This window comes from Mobula birostris, chromosome 28, assembly GCF_030028105.1.
Source record: "Mobula birostris isolate sMobBir1 chromosome 28, sMobBir1.hap1, whole genome shotgun sequence".
NCBI classification, from domain to species: Eukaryota; Metazoa; Chordata; class Chondrichthyes; order Myliobatiformes; family Myliobatidae; genus Mobula; species Mobula birostris.
In genome coordinates this window covers 29,408,225-29,424,864 of record NC_092397.1, presented here as the reverse complement: position 1 = coordinate 29,424,864, position 16,640 = coordinate 29,408,225, and the positions used below count along the sequence as shown (strand labels likewise).

The 16,640-nt window shown below is 46.6% G+C and overlaps 1 protein-coding gene and 1 non-coding gene across 2 annotated transcripts in view; both read left to right on the top strand.

The window, feature by feature from the left end:
- Window positions 1–16,640, top strand: part of LOC140189109 (uncharacterized) — a 579,671-nt gene that overhangs the window by 182,482 nt on the left and 380,549 nt on the right. The gene's annotated exons all lie outside the window — the stretch shown is intronic.
- trnan-guu (transfer RNA asparagine (anticodon GUU)) lies at window positions 15,132–15,205 on the top strand. Its single transcript has one exon. It is a non-coding gene; the product is annotated as a tRNA-Asn (tRNA).

Below are 16,640 nucleotides of genomic sequence, written 5' to 3'. Positions count from 1 at the left end.
TACACCTTATCGTACTAAGAAACCATTCAATAGACAAAACAGCTGGACTGAAACTATCCATGAGTTTCTGACACGTCCTTTCAGGCTTTTGTGCTTTCTGCCCGATGGAGGAGGGAAAGGAGCGGGGTTGTCTTTGGTCAGGAATCTGTCCGTTCGATATGACCGGAAATTGCATTTCCTGCAGCGGAGTCCTTGAAACTAACGGACTTGTTGGGACTAATGTTGTGTTTTTCATTTGGCCAACACTGCACCCAATAATTAAGAAAATTATTGAGAAAACCAGAGTAGGGAGAAAGAGGAAAATCCCCTTCATTCACCCACCCAGAAACAAAGTTCAGACAGGTGACCATTAAATAGGAAAGGTATGTCTTACATTGGAAATAGAGCCGAACAACTAGAACCGAACCTAATTTCCCAAATAGAAACACCTAAACAGAATAGAGAGGGATAAAGTTCGAAATTATAACTCCACAATGGATAACCACTCGGAAGAATAGATTCGCAACGATCAGTTTGATCCAGACGCAACACTCACCCCAACCCCCCAGCTTCCCCCCATGGGAAAAATGCATCCCGATGAACACAAGTACTCTTCTCGACAGGGTGCCAAGCTCACCCCACATCACCAGCTCTAACTCCCACCACCCAGCGGACATCCCACAACCCTAACCCCCAACCTAATCCTAACATCCAAAGGATCACACACCCTAGTTAACCCTGGACACACCCCAACAAAGGGACCTACTTAACACTGGGCCCCATGCTCCTTTTCTCCGCTCCTCCAAATGCGGAGGCCTGCATCCATATTCCTCAGCCATATCCCTAAACATAAAAACTTCACCCATCCTACACACCCCCATAAACCTGAGCCCTCTCTCCACCGGGGGCCAAGTTCACGCCACTTCATCATCAGACCGGGTGCTCTTTCAACTCCTCCCACCACCACAAAGTCCTGTGGCCCCTCCACCCAGCCATACACCTAAATATAACACCTCCAACCCTCCTGCACACCCCCATAAACGCGGGCCCTCTCCCCACCAGGGAGCCAGTTTCACCCCACATCACCAGCACCACGACACCTGATAAACATTCCCAACCCTACACTTCACCCTAATTCTAACTTCCAATGGACTGCGCACCCAAACTAAACCGGACAGCACCCAAATAACCCAAGCCACACCCCACAAAAGGGCTTACCTGACAGTCCTTTGCCCTACCCCTAAACGTAACATCTCCAACCCTCATACACACCCCCTTAAACCCAAGCCCTCACCCCATCAAGGGGCCAAATTTACCTAATATCAGCAGCAGTTTGATTCCTGTTTCAGACCTGCCCCCTATTGCAAGGTCCCGCAGAAACCTTCACCCCGTCCCCTAAATGCAGTTGCCACCCCATCCCACCTCCCTTCGCCGTGAATCCTCCACCATTACCTAACTCTACCCCGGGTCTGTCCCTCCCCACAACTCCCCTCAATTAGCTACTGCACAGCCCCCAGATCACAGCACCCAGTCCCTATAAAACCCCCACCCCCAAAGCACTATCCATAAGCAATAACTCCACCATTTTAACTTAAACTCCAGCACGGAGGTTAACGAGCAGGAAGAACCCAATAAAGGCAAGTCGGGGACCGAGACGATGACAACGTGGGCCAAAATCAAAGTGGCAGGGTGAAGTGATACTGCATCTCCAGTACGAGATCTACAAACACTAGAGGGATAGCTTGCCCACTTCCCATATACTCGCATCCTGACCCATCTTCCGCTCTTTCCCATTCTCCTAATCTCTCTAAGTCCTCCTGTAGACCCTATTTCCTCAAAACTACCTGCCCCTCCACTATTTCTGTATCGTCTGTAAAATTGGCAACAAAACCGTCAAATCCATCGTCCAAATCATTGACATGTAACATAAAAAGAATTGGTCCCACCACAGACCCCTGTGGAACACCACTAGTGACTGGAAAAGGCTCTCTTTATTCCCTCTCTTTGCTTTGTGCCAATCAGCCACTGCTTTATCCATGCTGGTGTCTTTCCAGTATCACCATGGGCGCGTAGCTTGTTAAGCAGCCTCCTGTGTGGCATGGCACCTCGTCAAAGGCCATCTGACAATCCAAGTACACAACATCAACCGATTCTCCTTTGTCTATCTTGCTTGTTATTTCTTCAACGAATTCCAACAGTTTTGTCAGGCAAGATTTTCCCTTCAGAAAACAATGCTGATTGCGGTCTTTTTACCCTTGCAGTTCCTTAGCTCTATGCAAAATGGTTCAACATCTTCTGACCCATGTCACTTCTTTCTAATGCCTTGATTTCATTTTTTACCAACAGGGCAACACCATCCACTATGCCTTCCTGCCTGTCCTTTTGATACAATGTGTATCCTTGGATATTAAGCTCCCAGATATAATCTTCTTTCAGCCACAAATCAGTGATGCCTGCAGCATAATGCATGCCATTCTGTAACTGTGGTACAAATTCACTAATCTTATTATGTATACTGCACACATTCAAATACATCAACTTTAGTCTTGTATGCTCATTTTTTGATTTTGTCCTCCCTTTATGTTGCAAATCACCCCGTTGACTGCAATTTTGCCCTACCATCAGCCTTTCCTTACTAAGAGTCTCTCTACACATTGACTGTGTTTGTAAACTACCTCGTGTTCTGCACTCTCACTCCGTTTTCCATCCCACTGCCAAGTTAGTTTCAACCCATCCGAGCTGTATCTCTGGTTAGTGCAGAAGGTGGTGCTGAGGTATAAGACCAGCCGTGACCTTATCGAACCATGGAGCAGGTGCAAGGGTCTGAATGAGACAAGGATCAGGAGCAGAAGCAGTAGAGGACAGTGACGTATCGGGGGAAGAAATATTGTTCAGCATCATAGCAAACAGATAATTCACCTGGCGCTGATAAACACATCCAGGCCCGTTCAGAGGAGGATGGGTGGAAACAGCAGAGACTCTGCACATCATTTCCCAATCTCTCTGGCTGCGGGAGGATTGAAGGCTGCTGACATTGTGTCCATGTTTACAAAGGCAAATGGGGATGGGCTGAGTAATTACCGGCCGGTCAACTTCCAGGCAGTGCTCAGAGGATTACTGGAGATAATTCCGAGCGACACCAGGAATCATTGCTGAGAGAAAATTTATTCTCAACATCGGAAGGTTGGATGTTGTTTGATTATTTTTCAGGAGAGTTGGTGAAGATAGTGAAGTTTAATCCTGGCAAGTGTGAGGTTAAATGTGAAGGGAACATACACATTTAATGGCAGGACCCTTACAGCATTAACGCACAGTTTGATCAGGGGGTCTAAGTTGCAACACAGACAGGCAGAGTGGTAAAGAATGTGTACGGTATGTTCGCCGTCATCATCAGAAACACAGAATACAAGGGTCAGGAAGTCCGGACTCAGATGTAGAGTTTCTGTTCAGGCTACATTTGGAGTGTCGTGTGCAGTTCTAGTTGCAGGAGGAATGTGGAGGCTTTGCAGAGGGTTCAGGAGAGATTTATCAGGATGCTGCCTGGACTGGGGAGGATGTGCTGTGAGGACCAGAAGGACAAAATTGGATTGCTTCTTCTGGAGCATTGGACCTGAGGAGAGACCTGACAGGATTCCATAAAACTCTGAAAAGCATTGATAGATTCAACAGTGCGCATCTTTTTTTTTTCTGAGAGTTCACACATCACATACTTGAGGACATAGCTTTAAGGGGAGAGGAGTAAAATTTAAAGTAGGTGTTTTACAGAGTGGTGGGTGCATGGATTACACTGCCTGGGATGGGAGTGGTAGCAAATTTGTCAGCTTTTTAATACCAGATCAATTTGCAGGATTTGGGGGATATGGATCCTGTGCAGGCAGAAGGGATCAGTTTAATTTGGAATCATAGTCGGCTAAATGCCCTGTTCTAATGCTCAACTGTTTGATGTCTGTACGGTTTACTTGATGTCATCCACATGGATGTCAGCAGCGTGTTAAACAAATCCCACAGGGTAGAGTGATCCCATAGGATCTAAGGCAAAGTGACGTTGGATCCCACTCTGTCTCAGTGAGAGGGAGTGAGGGGAACTCTTGACAAGTGTTTTAGTGCCTCTTTGCAGTGGGGCTCTCTGGGACCAGTGCCAAGGCCCTGCTTTTGATGGGAAGGGAAACTCTGCTGTCTGTGTGGGCACCTGATGAAGGAGTTTGCAGATGTGACAATATTTGTCCATGTGGGTGACTATGAGGAGGAAAGCGTCAGTGGATTGAGCAGGTGGGCAGGCAGGAGGCACATGGAATTGTAGGTGGGGAGGACAAACAAGGCCGGGGGCACACAGTACATGGGAGAATATGGAGAAGTGTGCAGGGGCAGAGGGACCCTGGAGAGCATGAGGACAGGTCCCTGACAGCAGTCAGCAGGTCCGTTGATGGGTGAAGAAGGCAGACAGCAGACTTGCATTTGTTGTTTGCAGGCACTGTGTGCCAGAGCAGGGAACTCTGCTGGAACTGCATAAACGGAAGTGGGGTCTCAGATGTAGCACTGGTCACCACACCACAGGGACATACAGATACACCCACATCCGAATTATGAGCAGCAGTCCCCACTCAGACCCTCCCACTTGCTCTGTCATTTAATGAGGTCATGTCTGGTCCCACTTCAATATCATACTCATTGTTCCTGTCTGCCTGCAGGAACATTTCATCCACAGCTTATAATTATCCCAATCCCTCACTCTTAAACAGATCTAAAGACTATTCCTAAGAACCTGTGAGTAAAATGAAATCCAATGTCTGAAGGTAACTAAGATTCAGAAAATGATCGTAAGCTCAGTCTGGACACCAAGAACAATGGGAAAAGCAGGCCTACCCCAACAGGGATCTGTTTGAAGTTCAGAGCCACCGGTAGTGGTGTCAAAAGAGTCTGTGGATGAGTCAGGGAAGGAGAAACCTGCACTCAGCTGGGACAAGGAGCCAGTGGAGGGTTAGGAGGAGCTGACCTGGGTGCAGATTGTGCTGTTGCCTGGTACTAGAAGGCATCGGAGCTGTTGAGTGAAAGCAGCGTGTCTGACTGTCTTGGACGTTGCATTTGCAAAACCCTGTTACACATTGATAATGTGACGTTCCACAGGCCTGTTTCCCTTGTTTGGTGATGAGACGGGTGAAGAGGCAACAGTGGCCTCGGTCACATTGAGGACTAGGCCTCAAGCTGTGGGCTTGCCTGCAGCTGCTGTCCAGGTGAGACGACACAGCATGTGGTGTAGTGTGGAGTCTGTGCTGGGTTGGGAACTGGCCTCTCCCATCAGTGCTGCCCTCCACTGTTCAATTGGTGGAATGACAGGCTGGATTACCAGGAACTGCACCATCAATTTGCATGTCGCTCAGGCACTTGGACTATACATGTGTTTTCTTGCATGATAATGTTCCACTTTCTCACTTTTTTGAATGTATATTATGCACCTTGGCCCCAGAGAAATTGTGTATCCTTCGACTGTATCCATGTATGGTCTCAATGATAATTAAACTTGATTGGATTTGATTTGATTTTAAAAGAATCCTCTCATCTTTCGCTCCAGTTGTTAAATAGTGGTACCAGGTTCTGGTTGTCTCACAGATGAAAACTTCCTCTCCCACTTGCTCTGTCAAGATCATTCAGGAAAGTGCATGTTTTAATTGGTCATAGATTTATTGCTGACATACGTCACAAGGTGGAGGAAAAGTGTTTGCTGACTTTACACCCAGACAGATCATGGGTGTAAGGTCAACAAACACTCTAAATTTATTTCAACATTACCTGCTTTACATGCATTTGACTTGTAACCCACTTGAGAATGGTATTATATTTGTTTTGAAAAGCGTATATCATTGTTTAGAAAAAGCTATTCTAAATGTATGGATTTTGCAGTTCTTTGATTCACTTTAACAAACATGGGGATGTTGGTGGTGGACACGGTGGGGGTAAAAGATGGAGACGTCAGTGAGGGGTGCACTTTGTTTATGGACAGTCTGGTCACTGAGCTCAAAGGTGCCGACAGTACCAAGGCAACTTTGATAACAGTCAGTTTCAGCTTCCACCACCATCACCAGCAGAGATTATGAAGTTTATTTCCCAAACTGTACTGTAGTATTTGTACAATTGTAATTCTGCCCGTTGTAAAATAGCCTCTGATGTAAGCCCGCATGTCAATTTTTGGAATTGACGACTTCTCTTGATCCGATACTGGAAGAAATGTTAGTGGATACTGTATGTCTTTTGAGTACCTCATGTCACAGATGAGGCAGTACAGCTCCTGTTCCACTCAATAAACATGACCCTTAGTTATGAATGCATGTTGGGGCTAAACGGTCGAGTTGTTGAGTGTGCTGTAGGGGGCCCAGACATTCAGAAGGTGGGTTAACAGTGCAGTCTCCCCACCTCAATATTACTTATTTTGATTCTGTTTACCACTTTGATAAGAAGATTAGAGCTGTGAAGGGAACACTGGACCGCACTGCCCAGAGAAATCACACTTGCCAATGGAACTGCTTTGAACGATGGCAATAAACTTCTCATCATGGACTGCATAAATCCTCAGCTCTGAAGCTGCTTCATGAGGATGAGAGTGAAGTCTGTTACTGCAACTACCGGGTGATGGGATCAGATTTAGGTAACAGTACGTGCAATGTGTGTGTCACCAGTGATCCTATAACCTCTGTTAATGGCACTTACAGTATTGGATGGCAGGCTCACTGCTGTTTGCCAAGGGTATCCCCTTTGCCTTTAAGTGGAGTCTTTGGCCTGAACAAAAGCTGTCAGGAGGTTATTGATACTTGGCGTGTGTAGCAGAAAATACTGACACCTGCCAGCATTGAAGGACGAAGGAGACTGATGATTGTTACTGGATTGCAGTGTTCCTGTTCTGGGGACCTACCAGACGGGATCGTGAGAACATCAGTATGACCCCAGTGTTGCAGTGATCGGCTAACAACACTGCTGTAGTGCTACATGATACAAGTCTGGTCATGAAAGACATTTCTAACAAAGTGGCAGCAAGCTGCATCATGGCCTTTCAAATCTGAACAGCATTAAACTTCCTGTTGGCCGAGAGGGGAGGAACTTGTGTCATTATTGGACTGAAATAGTGCAAAACATCGTCGATTTTATCCGTGCAGATCCCGTTAGAAGCTGTTAAAGTTAAGAAGTTTGGGCAGGAGTTACATACGACTCTATCATCACCTTTGGAACCCTTCTGATTAGCCTCATTCTCTGCCAGGAAGTTTGTGCAACTCCAGCGTACAGTGGCCAAGGGGGTTTATATTCCTGCTGGTGTTGAAACTTGTTTAAGTTTCTTACTGAGAGCACTCTGTGGAGAGAGGACCCGAAGGACAGCTGCCTCCTATCGTTCAGCAATCCCACTCTTCAGGCAGACGATGACAGGATCACTGGGGAGACTCGAATTTTCTGTGCAATTCAGCTGCATCCACAATTCATGTGGTCCTTTACAGGACGCAAAGGGAAGTGGGGAGTGTGGAAGTTACAGCAAGTCAGGTTAATGTAGCGCCTTGGCAAGGATAGTTCACAGATAGTGTGCAGTCAACCCAAGGAAGAAAGATCTTTGAAGAGCAGAGTTTCCCTTTGCAGAGCAGGGGACTGGAGCCATTTTGCACACTAAAACAAGATGAGGGGATGTAATCGATGTGTTCCAGGGTGACACTTAATATTGGTCACAAAGGAGAGAAATCTGCAGATGCTGGAAATCCAAGCAACACACACAAAATGCTGAAGGCACTCAGCAGACCAAGCATAATCGATGGAAAACAGTAAACAGTCGACGTTTCCGACCGGCAACCTTCGTCTGGACTGATATTGGTTAGTTACCTTACTACTGTGGTGGGAACATGCGGGAATTGATAGTTGACAACAAAAGCCCCGGATTAATATGCCCGGAATGATGGACTCTGTGTAACAACGAACAAGTAACAAAGAACGGTGCTGAGATATAGATTCTCAGGGGATTCTTGAGGAAAGAGGTTGACAATAACACCACTTTCTTCTCGGAAGGATCACAGCAGCCCGAGCAATTCCATCCTTCCCAATGCCCAATGAACTGAATAGCGTAAACACAAATTCTTTGTACGCTTTTATTTGTCTTTTGAATTCGATATTCCCGTAGAATAATGTAGTAAAATTCATCTCTCCCCGCCGGGGAATTGAACCCCAGTCTCCCGCGTGACAGGCGGGGATACTAACCACTATACTAACGGGGAACTGCTGATGGTAACTCCTATCATGCACCTTTAAGAGTACAAGAGGGTGAACAGAATTACTTTGATGTTTCTCAGCTGTAATACTGGAGCCTTTCACTCGTGTCCCTCCCACAGCAGTGTCTCAGTTTGCTCCAGCGATTCAGTCACCTGTTGTGTTCAAGGATTAGCGAAGGGGAGTGCTCTCATTCGAGCCCAAATCCGTGTTGCTGGAATGAACATTTTTAATCACAGTTATATATTTATATTTCTGCTTTTTTTTAGTGCGACAAGCGGGAAACGATATGTAGCGAATCGAATTCTGAAGCGATCACTCCCACTTCATTGAAACACTGGGTGTTGTGTATCTCCGGTCTGTCGGAGGATGGCGACCTCAACCGGACATAACAGGAACTGCACCAGAGTGAGGAATCACAGTGACCACATTCAGAAAACAGCTCGAACCACAGTCATACACTTCTAGCGTCCGAGTGGTCCAACCCTGACAATTCGCGTACGAATTCCCGAAGTTATTTAAATGGACGAGTGAGTGTAAAATTATTATTCACCCTGGGCTGGCCAGTGGACCAAGGATTGAAGTGCTGTCCCTCACATTTTCCCCGGTGAACCGATCCGTGCAGCTTCCTGCTCTCACTCTAAATCAGATTCCCACAGCCAACTAGGACAGCGGTCCCCAACCACCGGGCCGCTGAGCATGCGCTACCGGGCCGCGAGGAAACGATATGATTTGGCGATATGAGTCAGCTGCACCTTTCCTCATTCCCTGTCACGCCCGCTGTTGAGCTTGAACGCAAACGAGGTCATTAGCAGCGCGTCATCGATGTCAGCGCGGGAAGAAGATCAATTCCTCGAGCTTGCAAATGACAGCGGGCTGAAAAGTATGTTTGACATAACATCTCTGCCGGCATTCCGGATCAAAGTCAAGGCTCAATATCCTGCGATAGCCACGAAAGCACTGTAAACGTTGCTTCCATTTCCAACATATCTCTGCAATGAATGCAACGAAAACTAAATAGACCGGACATAAGGAACCTCCTTCGAGTATCGCTGTCTCCCATCAGCCCTCGATGGGACCGTCTTGTTGCAGGGAAACAAGCCCAGGGCTCCCACGGATTCAGCGATAATGGTGTGTTGCAATGATTTTATATGTTCATACGGGGAAAATATGTGCTGTGTGTTTAATATCCAAACGTTACTTAAAATGTTATGATGCTATTGAGTGATAAGTGACTTATATAACCATATAACAATTACAGCACGGAAATAGGCGATCTCGGCCCTTCTAGTCATGGCGAACGCTACTCTCACCTCGTCCCACCGACCTGCACTCAGCCCATAACCCTCCATTCCTTTCCTGTCGAGATACCTATCCATTTTTTCTTTTAAATAATATCGAACCTGCCTCTACCACTTCTACTGGAAGTTCGTTCAACACTTCAAGCTCCCTGTCCTCCCCTGATGATTGACTCATCACTATATTCATGCGAGGAAATTATGCGCTGTGTGTTTAATATTAAATTCGTTAGATAATCCCTTTTAGAAACGAAATTGAGTGTATTAGCCGCTTATTACCAATATTCCGGTCGTGATGAACACCTCCTCCCCCCCGCCGAACAGAATCGCCTAAAACGCATTGCGGAGAATAATATCGGCAGGTACACGCGTGCGCACTGGTGCCCGCGCAAGGCTTCATGGTCATTGTAGTCTTATTTTGACTGCTACGCTTGTCCGTTGGTAACCCTACCACTCCCCCCCCCCCCCGGGTCGGCCGGTCCGCAAGAATACTATCAATATTAAACCTGTCCGCAGCGCAAAAAAGGTTGGGGACCCCTGAACTAGGACACATCAAAACATGTCGGATGATGTGCTCACACTGAGTGCCGTCAGTCTGCTCACCATTCACTCTGTCTATTTATACATAATGGGAACACTCTCATCCCCCTCCCCCTTTACCAGAGTAAATAAAACCCTTTATTCTTATTCACAAATGTAATATAGATTCACAGAATCATGCGACCCTAAAACAGACCTTTCGGCCCACAGTGTCCGTGTTGACAATCAACTACCAATCACACCAGAAAAGAGCTCGCTTACTAGCTGTTGCCTTCAGTGTCTTGATGTTTCAGGTGGTCGCCCAGACAATTCTCTAATATTGTGAGTGTACTTGCCTCAGTAGCTACTCGGGCATGGGTTCCAGTTTCCAAAAATATCCGCATGAAGTTCTCCCTGAGATGCTCTCTAAGTTTACACACGTCAGGACAGTTTTCTACTATCCTGATAGGCCCGGGTTAATTTGATACGACCTCCGTCACCTCCAGAGCTCTCCATGGAAACAATCGTCAATCCATCGGCCGAATGGACGCCCATGGGCCCAGCACGCTGCCGCTGCGCCTCTCTGCTGTTGTCTGAACGTGGTGACGCGCTGCTCCGTTGTGGACGTTGCTCATTCTTCTCTTCATTTTCATTTGTCGATTCTTTGCTGACGTCACATCGTTTCATAGAAACACAGAAAACCTACAGCACTTTACAGGCCCTTCGGCCCACAACGCTGTGCCGATCATGTCCTTAACCTACAAATTACCTAGGGTTACCCATTGTCTTCTATTTTTCTAAGCTCCAATGGAGAGCTTCCTTTATAAATGTTTCCTTTATTAACTGTTCTTTGTTGATTTATTTCGCACCTTTCTCTCTGGTTTTCATCTCGTATTTGCTATCCCTTCTCCCCTCCTGATATTATCTCTGTGCTGTCTGTTCACCGACCCATTCGGAGACCTCGTTCCCGACATGTCAGCAATGAATGTGTTTCACATTATTTACTGAACCCAGTTTCAGTGGCCCTGCTGTCACACATTCTGTTCATAAGACAAAGGAGCAGAAGTCTGCCATTCGGCCCATCGAGTCTGCTCCGCCATTTTATCGTGAGCTGATCCATTCCCCCATTTAATCCCACTCCCCCGCTTTCTCACCATAACCTTTGATGCCCTGGCTACTCAGATACCCATCAATCTCTGCCTTAAATACACCCAATGACTTGGCCTCCACTGCCGCCCGTGGCAACAAATTCCATAGATTCACCATCCTCTGACAAAAAAAACTTCGCATTTCTGTTCTGAATGGGCGCCCTTCCATCCTTAAGTCATGCCCTCTAGTACTAGACTCCCCCATCATGGGAAACAACTTTGCCACATCCACTCTGTGTATGCCTTTCAACATTCGAAGTGTTTCTATGAGGTCTCCCCTCATTCTTCTAAACTCCAAGGAATACAGTCCAAGGGCGGACAAACGCTGCTCATATGTTATCCCTCTCAATCCCGGAATCATCCTTCCACTCTGTCTCCTCCGCGTTCTCTCTCTCTTTGTCTCCGGGCTGTTCTTCAGCATAAATATCAATGGACAGCGGCTGAGCTGCAGCTGAATTAACCCGAAACAGACTTTTTCCTCCTGTGGCCTCTATCACCGTCTTAGGAAGGTAGACTCAAACAACCCCGCTCTCCTGCCTGCCTGAGGAAAGATATCTTTAACCACCGAAGGGATGGAGCAGAGGATCATAAGGTTTGTCCGGTCAGGTGAGCCTAATGAATGTTGGCCGATACTCTCTGGAATAATCCAATTCCTTTGTATAACCACTGAGCCACAAGATCAGGAGTCGGGTCCAATTCTGAAGATATACGGCTCAATAGGAAAGCAGGCCAGTCCACGTTGGCGGCAGATGCTCGTATCTCTCCTTTAATGCCGTAGGCTCTAATATTGTTTAGCGGCTTCATCTGCGGCACTTGACAAATGCCTCCGAAAATCCAAGTAAACAACATCACTGACGCTCCTTTGTCCATCTTGCCTGTTATTTCCCGAATTAATTCCAGCAGATTAGTCAGGCAAGATTTCCCCTGAAAGAAACCATGTAGGCCTGCCTATTTGAACAGGTGTCTCCACGCACCCAGAAACCTCATGGACTCCAGCATTTTCCCAACCAGAACAGCCCTGATAACTGGTCTGTAGTGTTCTGTATTTTGTTTCCCTACTGTCGAGAAGAGCAAAATCAGATCAACAATTTTCCAGTTCTCTGAACCATTTCAGAAGCCCGTGATTCCTGAAAGATCACTATTAACGATTCCATGATCTCGTAATCTCCTTTCAGAAACCCGCGGTGCAGTCCATCTGGTCAGGTGACCTTGCGGTCTTTCAGCTTCCAAACACCTTCTCCTTAATAATAGCAACTACGCTCACCTACATCCCTTGACCCTCTCGAATTTCTGGCATACTGCTTGTATCCTCAACATAAAAGACGGACGCATAATATCTAATAATTTCGTCCGCCATTTATTTGTCCCCTATTACTACCTCCTATTTCCAGCTTCTGATGCCCGCTCTAACAGTTCTGTTAACTTTCTATATATAGAAACATTGAAACATAGAAAGCCTGCAGCACAATACAGGTCATTCGGCCCATAATGCTGTGCTGAACATGGACTGACTTTTGAAATTACCTCGGGTGACCCATAGCCCTCTATTTTCTAAGCACCATGTACCTCTCCAAGAGCCTATTAAAATACCCTATTGCATCAGGCTCTACCACCGTCGCCGGCAGCCAATTCCACGCACTTACCACACTCTGCGTAAAGAAAACTTACTCCTGACTTCTCATCTGTACCGACTTCCAAGCACCTTAAAACGGTGTGAGCCACTTCAGCCCTGGGAAGAAGCCTCTGACTATCCACACGATCAATGGCTCTTATCATCTTATACACCTCTATCAGGACCCCTCTCAGGTCCCGTCACTCCAAGGAATAAAGGTCGAGTTCACTCAATCTGTAAGTTATAAGTGTGAAGTAGTTCATTTTGATAGGATAAATATGATGGAAGAATATAGTATTAATGGTAAGACGCTTGGCGGTGTGGAGGATCAGAATGATCTTGGGGTCCGACTCCATCGGACGCTCAAAGCATGTCTTGGGGAGCATGTCTTATGAGAATAGGTTTAGTGAACTCGGCCTTTTATTTTGGAGCGACGGAGGATGAGAGGTGACCTGATAGACGTGGATACGATGATGAGAGGTATTGAACATGTGGATAGTCAGAGACATTTTCCTAGGGCTGAAATGGTTGCCACAAGAGGACACAGGTTCAAGGTGCTGGGGTGTAGGTACAGAGGAGATGAAGCGGTAAGGTTTTTACTCAGAGACTGGTGAGTGCGTGCAATGGGCTGCCGCCAAAGGTGGTGGAGGCGGATACGATAGGGTCTTTTAAGAGACTTTTGCATAGGGTCATGGAGCTTAGAAAAATAGTGGGCTATATGTAAGCCTAGTCATTTCTAAGGTAGGGACATGTTTGGCACAGCTTTGTGGACCGAACGGCCTGTATTGTGCTGTAGGTTTTCTATGTTTCTATGCTGCTATTCTCATAAAGCACGCTCGGCAATCCAGGCAACATCCCTGTAAATCTCCTCTGCACCCTTTCTATAGTTTCCACATCCTTCCTGTAGTGATGTGACCAGAACTGAGCACAGTACTCCAAGTGGGGTCTGAGCAGGATCCTATATAGCTGTAATATTCCCTGTCGGCTCTTGAACTGAATCCCACGATTAATGAAGTTAAATACAATCGTATGTCTTCTTAACCACACAGTCAACCTGCAACTGATTATATCACGCTGTACTTTCTGCAGTTTTCTACACGATCCAAGAAATAGAGACTGATAAACTCAGAACAACAAATACGACGTTGAGAAAACATAAACAACAGAAGTGCGAACAACTCTGTACACTTGAACCCAGGCAGAACCCAGAAGACCGTAAGAGAAGGGAGCAGAGTCAGACTGCCCCATTCCATCTTGGCTGAGTTATTATCTTCATCAACTCCATTCTCACGCCTTCTCTCCACAGCCTTTGACTTCCTTACTGAGCAAGTAACTACCACCCTCCGCGTTAAACATACCGAGTGACTCGGGCTCCATCGCCGTCGACAGCAAAGAATTCCACAGACTCACCGGCCTCTGGCTCAACACAATTTCCTTTGACCTTTGTCAGATTTGAGATGCTGATAGAATCTGTTATATCAGCAATATCACAGACAAAATGCTGGAAGAACTCAACGGACCGTGTGGGTATTGCCTTGTATTTGCAGCATCTGCACATTTTCTCGTGTTTGTACATCAGGAACGTCGTTATTTGACGGTTTCTATCCCAATCTTGATCTCTCTGTTGTATTTTTCTTCGTATCGGTGTTTCCAGACTGTTTGTGTGTGCGACCAGGAGGGAGTTGCAGGACTGAAGGACAGTTCAACATGGGAAACTGCAGGGACACGAGATATGGGTCGTTCAGTGTCGCTGGTCTCCATTTGCAAAGCAATAATTATCAAAGCAAAAAAAGAAAAACAATGAAATCTGTAAAAGAATCTCTTCCGTGACAAATGTAGAGTTTAAAATTAAATCTACCGGCCTCATTGCCACCAAAGACTCTGCTGAAGTAATGCCCAAGAATTTTGATGTATTGGTCTTCAATCGTCAAATGTTTCCATCAGAGATGTTTAATTAATGTGTTTGTTCAAGTGCCGTCACTAAGAAAATTAGTGAAGTGTTTGACCGTATCGCTGGAGATTGATGCCCTGTTTGAATCGAGGCCGTTTTTAATGCATCAGCTCAGAGTGTCTAACGGAGCTGTGAATTCAGGAACAAGAGAAATCACAGACTCTCACTGAAATGGTGTATCCAGTCATCTGGCGAATAGAAGACGTTAACTATCCTTTTATTTCAGCCTTTGGGATTCCTGGTAAGCCGCAGTGTCAGCTGCCGTTGGTGGAAGTTCAAGTTTAATTCCAATGTTGTGATTGTGATATGTGAAAAGCCGGCTCACAGCATCGATTGTCAGTCACCATCTTCCAACCCCGGAACAGACCATTCATAGTCTCCTTTCCCAGTCTGTCTCTGTGGCGCAATCGGTGAGCGCGTTCGGCTGTTAACCGAAAGGTTGGTGGTTCGAGCCCACCCAGGGACGCAGGTGACCCGGCAGTTTTTGCGTCGTGTTATATTGCCAGCTGGGTAACGCTGTGCTGTCCGGAAACCCTGCGACTGCAGCGTTAACTTCAGTGGGAATTAAAATGTTTTTTAAAAGCTTCTCTTTCACACTATTTCTAGAGATCAAATGATTGCACAACGTATTCAGAAAGAACAATGTTAAGCAATAACAGAATGCAGAATGAAATGTAACTGCGACAGAGACAGCACAGTGCGGGTAAACAATCAGGTGCCGCATCATAACGGGTAGATTGTGAGGTCAAGGCTCCATCTTATCGACTCGGGCACTATCCAGTAGACATAACGGCGGAGTTGAAGCTATCCACGAGCCTGTAGTACGTGCTGTTTTGTACCTTCAGCCGGATTGAAGAAGGGAGAAGAGAGAGTACAGTACCAGGGGCGCAAGGTATATATTTGTCAGGAGTGTGTAAGTTACATACTCTTTGACCATTGGTGTATATTTCCTCGACCGACATTCCTGGAACTAACGGACTTGCCGGATGTAATGTCGTGGTCTTGATTAAATTTTGGATCATTCAGTTGGAGTCGAATTGGTTTCATCCCACATAGGTTCCAGATCGTTTCATTTTCACTATGGATGTCCAATCCCTATACACGTCCAGCAAACCACCCACCCCCCACTCCTCCCGCACCAGAAAGGTCTGTCAGCTCTCAGCTTCCACCGGGAAACCAGACCCAACCAGCTCTCCTCCACCACCATTCACCTCCGTCTGGCGGAACTTGTCCTCCCACTTCCTTTAAACACAAAGTGAGTCATGGACACCGGCATGGGTCCCATCCGTGCCTGCCTGTGTGTCGGCTACGTGGAACAGTCTATGTTCCAAGCCTACACTGGTGTCGCTCCCTAACTTTCCCTACACTATATAAATGACGGCATTGCTACCTCTTTCTGCACCCATGTGGAACTCATCCACTTCATCAGCTTTGCCTGCAATTTCCGCCCTGCCCAAAAGTTTACCTGTCCCATATCCGACAGCTCAGTCCGTTTTCTCCATCTCTCTGTCTCTATCTCTGAAGACAGCTTGTCCACTGATGTCCATTATAACCACACAGACTCTCATAGCTACCTGGACTATACTGCTTCCCACCCCGTTACATGTAAAAATGCCAGCCCCTTCTCTCAATTCCTGCGTCTCCGCCGCATCTGCTCTCAGGATACGGCGTTTCATTCAAGAAAAAGGAGATATTGTCTTTTTTCAAAGAAAGGGGCGTCCCTTCCTCCACTATGAAAGCTGCTCTCAACAGAATCTCTTCCATTTTGTTCACGCCTGCCCCCACCGCATCCTCGCTCCCTCCCCCAGGGAGAGGGTTTGTCTTGTCCTCACCTAATTCCACCCACCCCGCCCAGCCTCCGCCTCCAGCACACAATTCTCTGTAATTTTCGCCATCTCCGG